This window comes from Lutra lutra, chromosome 4, assembly GCF_902655055.1.
Source record: "Lutra lutra chromosome 4, mLutLut1.2, whole genome shotgun sequence".
NCBI classification, from domain to species: Eukaryota; Metazoa; Chordata; class Mammalia; order Carnivora; family Mustelidae; genus Lutra; species Lutra lutra.
The window spans coordinates 79,794,104-79,808,288 of record NC_062281.1 but is presented as its reverse complement, the minus strand read 5'-3'; the positions used below and the strand labels follow the sequence as shown (position 1 = coordinate 79,808,288).

At 36.0% G+C, this 14,185-nt stretch overlaps 1 long non-coding RNA gene across 1 annotated transcript in view; it reads left to right on the top strand.

The window, feature by feature from the left end:
• The window catches only part of LOC125098036 (uncharacterized), a 45,142-nt gene extending 31,748 nt beyond the window's left edge, over positions 1–13,394 (top strand). The window contains exon 6 of the long non-coding RNA XR_007126687.1: positions 13,306–13,394. This is a non-coding gene — a long non-coding RNA (uncharacterized LOC125098036). The remainder of the gene's footprint in view (positions 1–13,305) is intronic.
• The last annotated feature ends 791 nt before the right edge of the window (positions 13,395–14,185 follow it).

Below are 14,185 nucleotides of genomic sequence, written 5' to 3'. Positions count from 1 at the left end.
CTATTTTTTATGCCAGTACCATACTGTTTTGATTACTACAGGTTTGAAATATCATTTGAAATAAATAAATAAGATGCCTCCAATTTTGTTTTTCTTTCTCAAGAACATTCTCTTCTTTCTCATTGCTTTGGCTCTTCAGGGTCTTTGTGCTTCTATATGATTTTTTTTTTATTTCTGTGAAATACCCCATTGAAATTTTAATAAGGATTTCATTGAATCTGTATATTCCCTTGGTTAGTACAGACATTTTAACAATATTAATTCTTTCAACCTATAAGTGTGGAATGCTTTTCTATTTATTTTCATCTTCAATTTCTTTCATCAATATTTGATAGTTTTCAGAGTACAGATTTTTCACCTCTTTGCTTAAATTTATTCCTAAGTTTTTTATTCTTTTTGATACTATTGTAAATGAGATTGTTTTCTTAATTTTTCTCTGATAGTTCACTGTTCATGTGTAGATATGCAACTGATTTTTGTATGTTGATTTTATATCATGCAACTTTACTGAGTTCATTGATTCTAACGGTCTTTTTGCTGAGTCTTAGGAGTTTTCTATATATAGATTATGTCATCTATGAACAAAGATCATTTTACTTATCCCTTTCTGATTTCTATGCCTTTTATGTCTCTTTCTTGTCTGATAGTTCTTGCTAGTATTCCAGTACTGTATTGAATAGAATTGGCCAGAGTGGGCATTTTTGCATTGTACTGAATCTTTTTTTTTTTTTTTTAAAGATTTTATTTATTTATTTGACAGAGAGAAATCACAAGTAGGCAGAGAGGCAGGCAGAGAGAGAGGAGGAAGCAGGCTCCCTGCTGAGCAGAAAGCCCGATGTGGGGCTCGAACCCAGGACCTGGGATCATGACCTGAGCCGAAGGCAGCGGCTTAACCCACTGAGCCACCCAGGCGCCCCTGCATTGTACTGAATCTTAAAGAAAATGTTTTTATTAGTTTTCCACACTATGCTATGTTGGAAATACCTGGGTATTTCCTGAGAAGAAAGGGGTAGAATTTATCATTAAAGTTTTATCTTAAAGGGTGTTCAGTTCTGAGCAACTTTGCTACTAGAAAATCTTCAGAACTTAGTCAAAATCAGGAAAATGGGAGTGATTCTTGAATATATCATAAAATTTGCCTCATTGCCTTTGTTGTTTTAAAAGAAAAAAAAATGAACTCCTTGCATTAAATGTTTTCCAGCAGATTAATTAAAATGGGGTCTTTTCCACTCTTGTTCCCTGAAGTCTCATCACAGGGACTGGCTCCAAATAAGTATTTGTTGAACAAATGAATGAATGAATAAATTTACTCATCAACATCTACCTTAAATCCTGGGATTTGCTATCTAAAAACAGAGTGGGAAGATGACAGTTCCCAAAACAAGTGTGGAGAACAAGATATAGCAGTGGGGTGGAACTCTTACATCACAAGTCAAAACTTCTTCAAGAGAAAGTGTATAATACAAATTCAAATAAGGAGTAAGGAATGAATGCTAGGAGTTTGCATACATTATGTATAGTATGAAGTCTGATCATTTCACCAAGACTCCAAACATACACATATACAGATAAAGACATATAGAGAAACACGCATATTCTTTTTTTTTCCCTAAGAGTACAGACTTGCTGACCATATTGAGATGGTTGAGACCTAAGTTTATTCCTTAGCTATTTTACTTTTATTTTATTTTTTAAAAAGATTTTATTTATTGATTTAAGAAAAAGATAAAGCACAAGCTGGGGGAGAGGCAGAGAGAGAGGGACAAGCAGACTCTCCATTGAATCTGGAGCCTGATGTGGGACTGGATCCCAAGACCCCAGGATCACGACTTGAGGCCAAGTCAGACACTTAACCAACTGGCCACTCAAGTGCCCCTATAGCTATTTTAACTAAATAATCCTAATCTATGAACTTCCCGTTTGATGTTGCTTAAATGTATTCAGGTTAAACAAATCAAAACAAGTGATGGAATCGTTTATTATAAAATAAAAGCAAATTTCTGTTGACTTCTGCAAACACCATATTGAAACCCTTACATATAGGGCTGAAGTTCAATAAAGAAGCCCTTAGACTGAACATAGAACATTACAACCAAATATTGGGGGCTTATCTTTTTGTCCAGTAACCAACTCTTTAATGAGGTCTTTGTGAAAGGGAACTTGCTCAAAGTAGTCTATCTGTTTGCTTTTTCTAGATGCATTCCAATAGAATATTTACCCGTTTTCTAGTAATTTATTTTTCAGATATCATCATGTCCACTAGCAAATCAACTGATGGTACCATAGTATGTTCATTGGGATTTCATCCATGTTATTTATTAACCAATTTGCTTTTTCCGGCAACAGTATACCCTACTGATTGAGAATGATTTGAATTAATTATAAAATTATTTATTGAATATATTAAAGTTTAAGTCTAAAATATTAGCTAATAAAACCAAGAATTATTTCCATATCAGTTAAAGGTAATGTTTAACCTTTAACAAAATATAGCAAGTCATTTTTATTATTGTTAAAATGGGAGTGTGATACATATCGTGATGGAGAGTTTGTCCTTCTTATGATCAGTGAAACTTCAGTTAAATATCCTTATCCCACATCTACTGCCTTCTCATCGCCCTCATCAAACATCAAAACAAAGGTTAAACTGAGTAGTAGTTTTATTTAAGAGTCTCTGAATGCATTTTTACCAATGGGAAGGCTTCAGTAAACAGATTTGTTTTCAAAATTACCTTTTTTTTCTGGGAGCTATTAGCTATTTTCATAGATATAATGATGGGGAAATTTCCTTGGCAACATCTCTGGGAATTTAGGTTATATTCATTGGTGTGCTTAGACTGTCACATCCAAATACTTGGGATTTATATTTGTGTCCAGTAGTCAGCTCCTTAATGAGGTCTTTTTGAAAAGAGAACTTATTCAGAAATGTACCTCTTTGCTGAGAAAGAGACTAGTGACTTGTGTCAAAATAACAGTTTAATTATCTATATCCCATGGGAGTTAATTATATATTCTTCTGTTCTCTATGAAATCTATCCTTATTTTTAACACAGAGTTTTAAAAATCTGATACAACCAAGGAATTAATTACATATTCCAGTGATGCTTAAGGCATGCTCAAGAACTGCCTCTTTCTCTTGAAAAGTAAAATAATAATAAAACAAAAAAGCTTTTTTTTTTAACTAGAAAATACCTGGAACCCTGAAAAATAATTGGAAACATGTGGTTCAGAGTGTGGAAAGATGTGACAATAGCACTACTGTATCATAGATTTTGGAACAAGCTGACAAAGTTTACACTCAAGACACAGTGTATACGTTAAAGGAAACCCACAATCTTTTGTTTGTAAAAATGGGAACAGAATAGTCTTTTGAAGTACATATGTTGCCATTACAGCATATAAGAATTTGATTAACCATTTGCAATAAATTTGAAAACAGCAATCTGAAAGAAATCCCATTTTAAAAAATATCAAAACTGCAAGATGCAAAAAGTCAGAAATGAAATGTCAAAACCACAAAACAAAATGCAGTAAGAGTTGACAAAGCTCAGGAAAATATTGGAAGCAAAAAATGATCATAAGAATGAGGACAAAATTGACAGTTGTGAACAATAAACACCACAGGAAACAAAGAAAATGGGAAAGATTAGAATGAACAGAAAAAAAAAACCAACTAAATAATTAGAGAAAAAATAATAGAGAAGCAAAAGAAACAAAGGAGGCTAAAAACATATGTAATTGTATCCCCACACCCTCAAAATAAATAATAATGGAACAGAACACTTTTGAAAGGCATAATTTAATAAAACAAATTCTTTCAGAAATAGACAAAGGCAGGAATCCACAGATTTAAAGGAAATACTCTGACATATGTAGCAAAGTTTCTGAACATCAAAAATAAAGACATATTTGGGGGCCCCTGGGTGACTCAGTTGGTCAAATGACTGACTTTTAATTTTGGCTCAGGTCAAGATCTCAGGGTTGTGATCTTGAACTCCACATCAGGCTCTGCTCTCAGTGCAATCTGCCTGGGATTCTCCCTCTTCCTCTGCCCGACCCTGCCCACTCTCTCTCTCTTTCCCTCTGTCTTTCAAATAAATAAGATCTTCTACAAAAAATAAATAAATAAATAAAATAAAGACATATTTGGTAACAAACAAAGATATTAAGTTGCTCAAATGAGAAAAATATTCTCTATAGCCCCATTTTTTAGAATATTAAGAGAGATGTGCAAAGTACTTAAAGAAAAAAGAAAAGATTTCCCAAATTTTATACCCACCTAAACTGTCATTCAAATGTGAAAGAAAGAGACAAACCATTTAATTATACTTAAAAAGAAATATAGAAACTATTGTTCTTACACACCCATCTTGAAAGAGCATAGGACAAACTCAGTCAACTAAGAAATGATTGAAAAAACTATACAGGAGTTCCCAATGAGCCCTGAATCTAGTTAACTACATACATTAGACTAAAACAAATGTAGGGATTAGAGAATATCATGTAAACGTAAGTTTCCAAATCACTATTTTGAAGAGATAAGGGATGGCCTTATAGGGGGTGATGTAAATATGATAATTTAACTATTTTTAAAGCATTTTTTTTACGTAGCTTCCATGCCCAACATTAAATTCAATGTGGGACTTGAAATCATGGCCCTAAGATCAGGGTAAATTCCCAGTAGTGCAATTGCTGGGTCATAGGGTAGCTCTATTTTCAACTTTTTTTTTAAGATTTTATTTATTTATTTGACAGACAGACCACAAGTAGGCAGAAAGGCAGGCAGAGAGAGTGGGGAGGGGGAGCAGAGAGCCTGATGTGGGGCTCGATCCCAGAAGCCTGGGGTCATGACCTGAGCTGAAGGCAGAGGCTTTAGCCCACTGAGCCACCCAGGTGCCCCTATTTTCAACTTCTTGAAGAATCTGCATACTGTTTTTCCAGAGTGACTGCACAAGCTGCTTTCCCACCAATGGTGTAGGAGGGTTCCCCTTTCTCTCCCCTCATCAACATTTGTTGTTTGTTGACTTGTTAATTTTAGCCATTCTGACTGGTGTGAGGTGGTATCTCATTGTAGATTTGATTTGTATTTCCCTGATGCTGAGTGATGTTAGCACTTTCTCATGTGCCTATTGGCTATTTGGATGTCTTCTTTGGGGAAATGTCTGTTCATGTATTCTGCCCTTTTCTCGATTGGATTATTTATTCTTTGGGTGCTGAGTTTAATAAGTTCTTTATAGATTTTGGATACTAACCCTTTATCTGATATGTCATTTGTGAATATCTTCTCCCGTTCTGTCGGTTGTCATTTGGTTTTGTTGACTGTTTCCTTTGCTGTGCAAAAACTTTTGATCCTGATGAAGTCCCAATAGTCCGTTTTTGCCTTTGCTTCCCTTGCCTTTGGTGATATTTCTAGGAAGAATATGCTGTGCTTGAGTTCGAAGATATTACTGCCTGCATTCTCCTCAAGGATTTTGAAGGATTCCTGTCTCATACTGAGATCTTTCATCCATTTGGAGTCTATTTTTGTGTGTGATATAAGGAAATGGTCCAGTTTCATTCTTCTGCATGTGGTTGTCCAATTTTCCCAACACTATTTGTTGAAGAGATTGTCTTTTCCATTGGACATTCTTTCCTGCTTTGTCAAAGATTAGTTAACGATAGAGTTGAGGGTCCATTTCTGGGCTCTCTATTCTGTTCTATTGACCTATGTGTCTGTTTTTATGCTAGTACCATGTTGTCTTGATGATTACAACTTTGTAACAGAGCTTGAAATCTGGAATTGTGATGCCACCAACTTTGGCTTTCTTTTACAACATTCCTCTGGCTATTCGGGGACTTTTATGGTTTCACATAAATTTTAGGATTATTTGCTCCATTTCTTTCAAAAAAAATGGATGGGATTTTGATAGGGATTGAATTAAGTGTGTAGATAGTTCTAAGTAGCATAGACATTTTCACAATATTTGTTCTTCCAATCCATGAGCATGGAACGTTTTTCCATTTCTTTGTGTCTTCCTCAATTTCCTTCATGAATACTTTAAAGTTTTCCAAGTACAGATTCTTTGCTTCTTTGGTTAGGTTTATTCCCAGGTATCTTATGGCTTTGGGTGCAATTCTAAATGGGATTGACTCCTTAATTTCTCTTTCTTCTGTTTTGCTGTTGTTGTATAGAAACACAACTGATTTCTGGGCATTGATTTTATATCCTGACACTTTACTGAATTCCTGTATGAGTTCTAGCAGTTTTGGAGTGGAGTCTTTTGGGTTTGCCACATCAAGTATCATATCATCTGCAAAGAGTGAGAGTTTCACTTCTTCTTTGCTGATTCAGATGCCTTTTATTTCTTTTTATTTTCTGATTGCTGAGGCAAGGGCTTCTAATACTACATTGAATAGTAGTGGTGATAGTGAACATCCCTGCTATGTTCCTGACTTTGGGAAAAGCTCTCAGGTTATCCCTTGAGAATAATATTCACTGTGGGTTTTTCATAGATGGCTTTGATTATATTGAGGTATGTATACTCTATCCCCACACTTTGAAGTGTTTTGATCAAGAAAGGATGCTGTACTTTGTCAAATGCTTTTTCTGCATCTATTGAGAGTATCATATGATTTCATTCTTTCTTTATTAATGTGTTGTTTCACATTGATTGATTTGCGGATGTTGAACCAACCTTACAGCCCTGGAATAAATCCCACTTGGTCATGGTGAATAATCCTTTTAATGTACTGTTGGATCCTATTGGCTAGTGTTTTGGTGAGCATTTTTGCATCCATGTTCATCAAGAATATTGATCTATAATTTTCCTTTTTCATGGGGTCCTTGCCTGGTTTTAGGATCAAGGTAATGCTGGCCTCATAAAACGAGTTTGGAAGTTTTCCTTCCATTTCAATTTTTGGGAATAGTTTCAGGAGAATAAGTATTAGTTCTTAAATGTTTGGTGGAATTTCCATGGTAAGCCATCTGACCCTGGGCTCTTGCTTGTTGGGAGATTTTTGATGACTGCTTCAATCTCTTTATTGGTTATGGGTCTGTTCAGGTTTCCTATTTCTTCCTGGTTCAGTTTTGGTAGTTTATATGTCTCTAGGAATGCATCCATTTCTTCCAGATTGTCAAATTTGCTAGTGTGTAGTTGCTTATAATATGGTCTTATAATTGTATTTCTTTGGTGTTGGTTGTGATCTCTCCTCTTTCATTCATGATTTTATTTATTTGGGTTGTTTTTCTTTTCTTTTGATAAGTCTGGCCAGGGATTTATCATTCTTATTAATTCTTTCAAAAAACCAGCTCCTAGTTTTGTTAATCTGTTCTACTGTTCTTTGTGTTTCTATTTCATTGATTTCTGCTCTGATCTTTATAATTTCTCTTCCCCCTCTGGATTTATGCTTTCTTTGCAGTCCTTTCTCTGACTCCTTTAGTTGTAGGGTTAGGTTGTGTACTTAGACCTTTCTTGTTTCTTGAGAAAGGCTTGTATTGCTATATACTATCCCCTTAGCACAGCCTTTGCTATGTTCCAAATATTTTGAACAGTTGTGTTTCATTTTCACTTGTTTCCATAATTTTTTTCAATTCTTCTTTAATTTCCTTGTTGACCCATTCATTCCTTAGTAGGATGCTCTTTAGCCTCTATGTATTTGAGTTCCTTCCAACTTTCCTCTTGGTTGGGTTCTAGTTTCAAAGCATTGTGGTCTGAAAATGTGCAGGGAATGATCCCAATCTTTTGGTACCAGTTGACACCTGATTTGATATATATCACCCAGGATGGGATCTATTCTAGAGAATATTCCATGTGCTCTAGAGAAGAATGTGTATTCTGTTGCTTTGGGATGCAATGTTCTGAATATATCTGTAATGTCTATCTGGTCCAGTGTGTCAGTTAAAGCCTTTAATTCCTTGTTGATATTTTGCTTAGATGATTTGTCCATTTCAGTTATGGGGTTGTTCAAGTCCCCTACTATTATTGTATTATTGTCAATGTGTTTCTTTGATTTTTTCTTTATTAATTGGCTTATATAATTGGCTGCTCCCATGTTAGGGACATAGATATTTACAATTGTTAGATCTTCTTGTTGTACAGACCCTTTAAGTATGATATAGTGTCCTTCCTTATCTCTGATTATAGTCTTTGGTTTAAAATCTAATTTATCTGATATAAGGATTGCCACCGCAGCTTTCTTTTGATGTCCATTATTATGGTAAATTTTTTTCCACCCCCTCACTTTAAATCTGGAGGTGTCTTTCGGTCTAAAGTGAGTTTTTTGTAGGCAGCATATCGATGGTTGCTTTTTTTATTTGTTTGGTTGGTTGGTTTTTTGTTTTGTTTTTGTTTTGTTTTGCTTTGTTTTGTTTTGTCCATTCTGATACACTGTGTCTTTTGATTGGGGCATTTAGTCCATATACATTCAGGGTACCTATTGAAAGATATGAATTTCGTGCCACTGTATTGCCTGTAAGGTGACTGTTACAGTAAATTTTCTCTGTTCCTTTCTGGTCTATGTTACTTTTAGGCTCTCTCTTTGCTTAAAGGACCGCTCTAAATATTTCCTGTATGGCTGGTTTGGTGTTTGCAAATTTCTTAACTTTTCTTTTCCCTGGAAGCTTTTTATCTCTCCTTCTATTTTCAATGACAGCCTAGCCGGATATAGTATTCTTGGCTGCATATTTTTCTCACTTAATGCTCTGAATATATCATGCCAGTCCTTTCTGTCCTGCCAAGTCTCTGTGGATAAGCCTGTTGCCAATCTAATATTTCTACTATTGTATGTCACAGACCTCTTGTCGTTAGCTGCTTTCATGATTTTCTCTTTGTCATTAAGACTTGTAAGCTTTACTATTAGATGATGGGGTGTGGACCTATTTTTATTGATTTTTAGGGAAGTTCTCTGTGTCTCCTGGATTTTGATGCTTGTTCCCTTCACAAAATTAGGGAAATTCACTGCTATAATTTTCTCCAATATACCTTCTCCCCCCTCTCTCTTTCTTCTTTTCTGGGATCCCAATTATTCTAATATTGTTTTATCTTGTGGTATTACTTATCTCTTGGATTCTCCCCTTGTGGTGCAATAGTTGTTTGTCTGTCTTCTGCTCAGCTTCTTTATTCTCCATCATTTGGTCTTCTACAACACTAATTCTCTCTTCTACCTTTCTTATCCTAGCAGTAAAAGTCTCCACATTTTATTGCACCACATTAATAGCTTTTTAAAATTTTCAACTTGGTTAGATATTAGTTCTTTTATTCCTCCAGAAAGGCATTTTATTTCTACAGAAATGGATTCTCTAGTGTCTTCCATGTGTTTTTTCAAGCCCAGCTAGCACCTTGATAATAGTCATTCTGAACTCCAGTTCTGACATCTTACTAATGTCCATATTGATTAGGTCCCTAGCTGTCAGTGCTGCCTCTTGTTCTTTTTTTTTGGGGGGGGGGTGAGTTTTTTGGCCTTGTCATTTTATCCACATAAGAATAGATGAATGAGAGAACAGAATACTAAAAAGGTAGCAGTGACCCCCCCCCCAAAAAAAATATACACTAGCCAAATCAGAAGAGACCCAAAACTGCAGGGGGGAGAAAAGGAGAAAAAAAATGTGTATATATGTATATATATATATATATATATATATATATATATATATTAGACTGGTGAATAGAACAGAGCTACCCACTTGATTTTGGGTGTATTTTGGTCTGGTAGAAAAAACTATCTCCCAAAATTTAAAAAAAAAAATGAAAGCTTATATATATACCAAAAGAAGGGTAAACACGATAAAGGGATGGGATATGATTATAATGATGACAATTTAAAAAAAGTTTCTAAAAAAGGAATTGATAAGAAGTTGGTTGAAAAGAAAAAAAGAAAGAGGAAAGAATGTGATCAAGTTGGAGACTAGAACAAAACTATGTGCTAGATATAGGGTATATTTTGATACATTAGAAGAAACTGTATCCCAAAATTTTAAAGAAATAAAAACTTATATGTGTAAAAAAATAAGATTAAATTCAATGAAGGGACAAAATATGACTATAACAATGAAAATTTTAAAAGATTTTTAAAAAGTTACTGATAAGATAAAATAGTTTAAAAAGTTAAATAGGAAAGAGGAAATTTTTTAAAAATAGAATAAGAAAAAAATAAATTTTAAAAAATTTTACTTTGAAAGACTAAAGAATCATGGGAAAAAATGAATTCTATGTGTTGCTTTCCTCTAGCTCTGGAGTTCTGCAGTTCTCACTAGTAAACTTGGTCTTGGCTGGATGTTCTTGCTGATCTTCTGGGGGAAAGCCCTGTTTCAGTGATTCTCAAATGTCTTTGCCTGAGCAGAATTGCACTGCCCTTACCATGAGTCAGGTTAAGCAATCTGCTCAGTTTTTCTCTTGATAGATTTTGTTCCCTGAATGCTTTAAATCTGGAGGTGTCTTTCGGTCTAAAGTGAATGCTTTCCATACAGCTTTGGAGAATGGGAATGAAAATGGTGACCTCCCAATCTCCAGCCCCATAGGAGTCAAGGGTTCAGGGACACACTCTTCAGTGTGCCCTCAGAGAAAATAATAATAATTCCCATCTCCCTGGGTGTCTCAGTCAGTTAAGTGGCCAACTCTTGATTTTGGCTCACATCATGATCTTAGGGTTTTGAGATTGACCCCTGCATCAATCTCCAAGCTCAGTGAGGAATCAGAGTTTGCTAGAGATTTTTTCTCTCTCACTCTGCCTCTCTTCCTCCTTGTGTGCTCTCTCACTCTATGAATTTCTTTTTTTTAAAGATTTATTTATTTATTTGAGAGAGAGATAGAGAACATGAGCAGGGAAGTGGGATAAAAGGAGAGGGAGAAGCAGATCCCTTGTTGAGCAGTGATCCTGACCATCCCCTTAATCCCAGGACCCTGGGATGATGACCTGAGCCTGAGGCAGAGGCTCAACTGACTGAGCTCGCCCTGTGTCCCAGTAAATAAATCTTTAAAAAATTATAAATTAATTAAATAAAAGAAGCCAAAATAAGTCAAAAGAAGGAGATGGAGGAGAAGGAGAAGAAGAGGAATAACATGATCTGGCTTGTATTTTAAAAAGGTAATTCTGAATGTTATATGGGGAAAAAAGAGTCAAATGGGTTGCTGGGGAATAAAAAAGGTAGGAGCTGGAAGACTAGTTGAAAATGTGCTACAGTTGTGTCCATGACAGATGGTTGTGGTGTCGACCAGATGACTGCAGTAACAGTGATAAGTAGGTTACTTTGAGGAAATAATTTGAGGATAGAACCAAGAGTATTTTCAGGTAGATTGGATGTATGGTATAATATGAAGAGAGGATTCGAAGAGGAGTCGAAGGATTCTGAATAAGTAACAGGAAAAATGATCCTGCTTTCAACTGAGATGGAAAATAACATGAGAGAAACAAAGCTAGGGTAAAGCCTTTGTGTACAATAGATTAAAATGTAGATGCTGAACTCAAAAGTAACCAATGCCATGTATCTTTGTGTCCTGTGGATGCCTGCAGTGAGTTTGAAGACAAAGAAGATGACCTGTGCTGGCATCCGGACATGAGATCCAGTACAGAAAATCGAACTCCTGAGAACTGGCATAAAAAGATTTAGTTTTCAAAGACATTTATTATTCAGTGCCATGGATCTGGACCATAGCTGAAGCGAAATAGAAGGTGCGCAATCCCACTCTGTCAGTGGTCTATTCTCTCATTCCCTCACTCATGGATCCATATATTTACTCAACTTCTCATTCATCAGGACAACGAAGGCAAATAAAGCACAGTCCTTTCTCTCAAAGCAGAGAGATATAGGGAAGCAGGTAAATAAAAATAAATTCCTCCTTCTTATTGATTAGTGCCGATGATATAAAACGGATTTTCTCCCAGAATCATATATAACATATTCTTGGAGATTCCATAAATTATCTATAAATTTCTACATGTTTGTAATTACAAGTGATTGTAACCTTTGAAACATTAATTCAAACCTATTCTGAGTCTGCTAGATCTCTCCTTACAAAAACTATTATTTTTTTAAATTTTTAATTTTTAAAATTTCTTTTCAGAATTGTTTATGCACCACACCCAGTGCTCCATGCAATACGTGCCTTCCATAATACCCACCACCAGGCTCACCCAACCTCCCATGCCCCACCCCTTCAAAACCTTCAGAATGTTTTTCAGAGTCCATAGCCTCTCATGGTTCATCTCCCCCTCCAATTTCCCCCAACTCCCTTTTCTCCATCTCCCCATGTCCTCCATGTTATTTCTTATGCTCCACAAATAAGTGAAACCATATGAAAATTGACTCTCTTTGCTTGACTTACTTCACTCAGCATAATGTCTTCTAGTCCCGTCCATGTTGATACAAAAGTTGGGTATTCATCCTTTCTGATGGAGGCATAATACTCCATAGTATATATGGACCACATCTTCCTTATCCATTCGTCTGTTGAAGGGCATCTTGGTTCTTTCCACAGTTTGGTGACCGTGGCCATTGCTGCTATGAACATTGGGGTACAGATGGCCCTTCTTTTCACTACACCTGTATCTTTGAGGTAAATACTCAGTAGTGCAATTGCAGGGTCATAGGGAAGCTCTATTTTTATTTGGTTTCTTTTCTTGCTTTTGCATTTGACTTCTGTGTCCCTTTCCTCGGGCTGTTGTCACAAAGTACCACAAACGGGGAAGCTTTTAACAAGAGAGAAACTTATTGTTTCACAGCTCCAGAAGCCAGGGTCCAAAATTAGGGGGTGGTCACGGCCATGTTCCTTCTGAAGGAAGTAAAAAGAAGGATCTGTTCCAGGCCTTTCTCCTCCTAGCTTCTGGTATTTCCCTGGCTTCTGGCAGTGTTCACAAGATATTTCCCTGTGTGTTTATGTCCCAGTTTCCCTTATTATAAGGAGTCCAGTCACATGTGATTAGAGTCCCACTTCACTCCAGTATGATCTTAATTATATCTATAGTGACTGCGTTTCTGCATTCTGAAATATTGAAGGTTAACACTTTAACATGTGAATTTTGGGGAGACACAGTTAAACCCATAACATGTTCACAATATTTTTGGTTCCAAGTGATCACCAAAATTGTCAGTATTTCTTTATTTGAGGATAATGGACTCCTACATCTGAGATTTCTTCTCCACGTCCATAAGGTCTCAAGTTTTAAAAAAAAAATGGATGTACAAAGACTTCTTTCACAGAATCCCCAGGGAGCTGATATTAGAAGGAACTGGGACTTTGTGTTTAGCTATTATAGCTGATTAATTGTGACTTCAGTCCAAGTTGACCTTGCCAAAATCAGCCAGAATAATCAGTCTTCTCCTCAGCCTAGGAAAGAAAAACCATGTGAGATGGAGCTGAAACAGTGAACGTGAAGTGAGAGCACTCAGCAATCTCATACTACTGAACCTAGTAAAAAAACAGTGGAAATAAGTGTCAATGTGGGGTAAAACTAGATCACAAATGGAGACAAAATGTTGGAGAGTAAAAACATTGGTGCTGTTTCCTAAATTCTAGGAACATCCAGTGGGTTGTTCTCAGCCTGATGTTGTGTCATGGGTCAGGTTCTTAGCCTGTGAAGTCACATGTTTCTTTAGTAGTTGGACCCATGTGGAATCATCTGAGGAGTTTGTGCTTATGTGAGGTATTCTCACAAAATGGTGGAACTTAATATGATTTTCATTTTGGGAAGAAGGTAGGGACTAACAGTTACATTTTTGGTGGATAGGAGTTGATGTTTCCAAATTCTGAAACACAGCAAAATGACAAATGCTTTGTTTCATTCTGTTTTTCCTAAGGCTATTTGAAAAAAGAATTCTTTAGGTAGGTCTAAAGTCAGAGGTAAGACCAAAATATAACAGTTACTACACTAAAAATACAGCTAATCTCCCACTGGTAATCAAAGTTACTAATATAGGGTAAAATAGAACAAAAAGAAAAATCCAACTTAATACTATTTACAAGAAATCTATGGTTTCACTCATATGTACAACACAAGGAATAGCACAGAGGACCACAGGGAAAGGGAGGGAAAACTGAAGGAGAAGAAATCAGTGAGGGAGAAAAACCATGAGAGATTCTGGGCTCCAGCAAACAAACCGAGGGTTACTGATGCGGGGGGCATGGGGAAATGGGGTAACCAGTGGTGGGTATTATGCAGGGCATATGTGGAAAGGAGCACTAGGTGTTATATGAAACTAAAGAATCGCTGA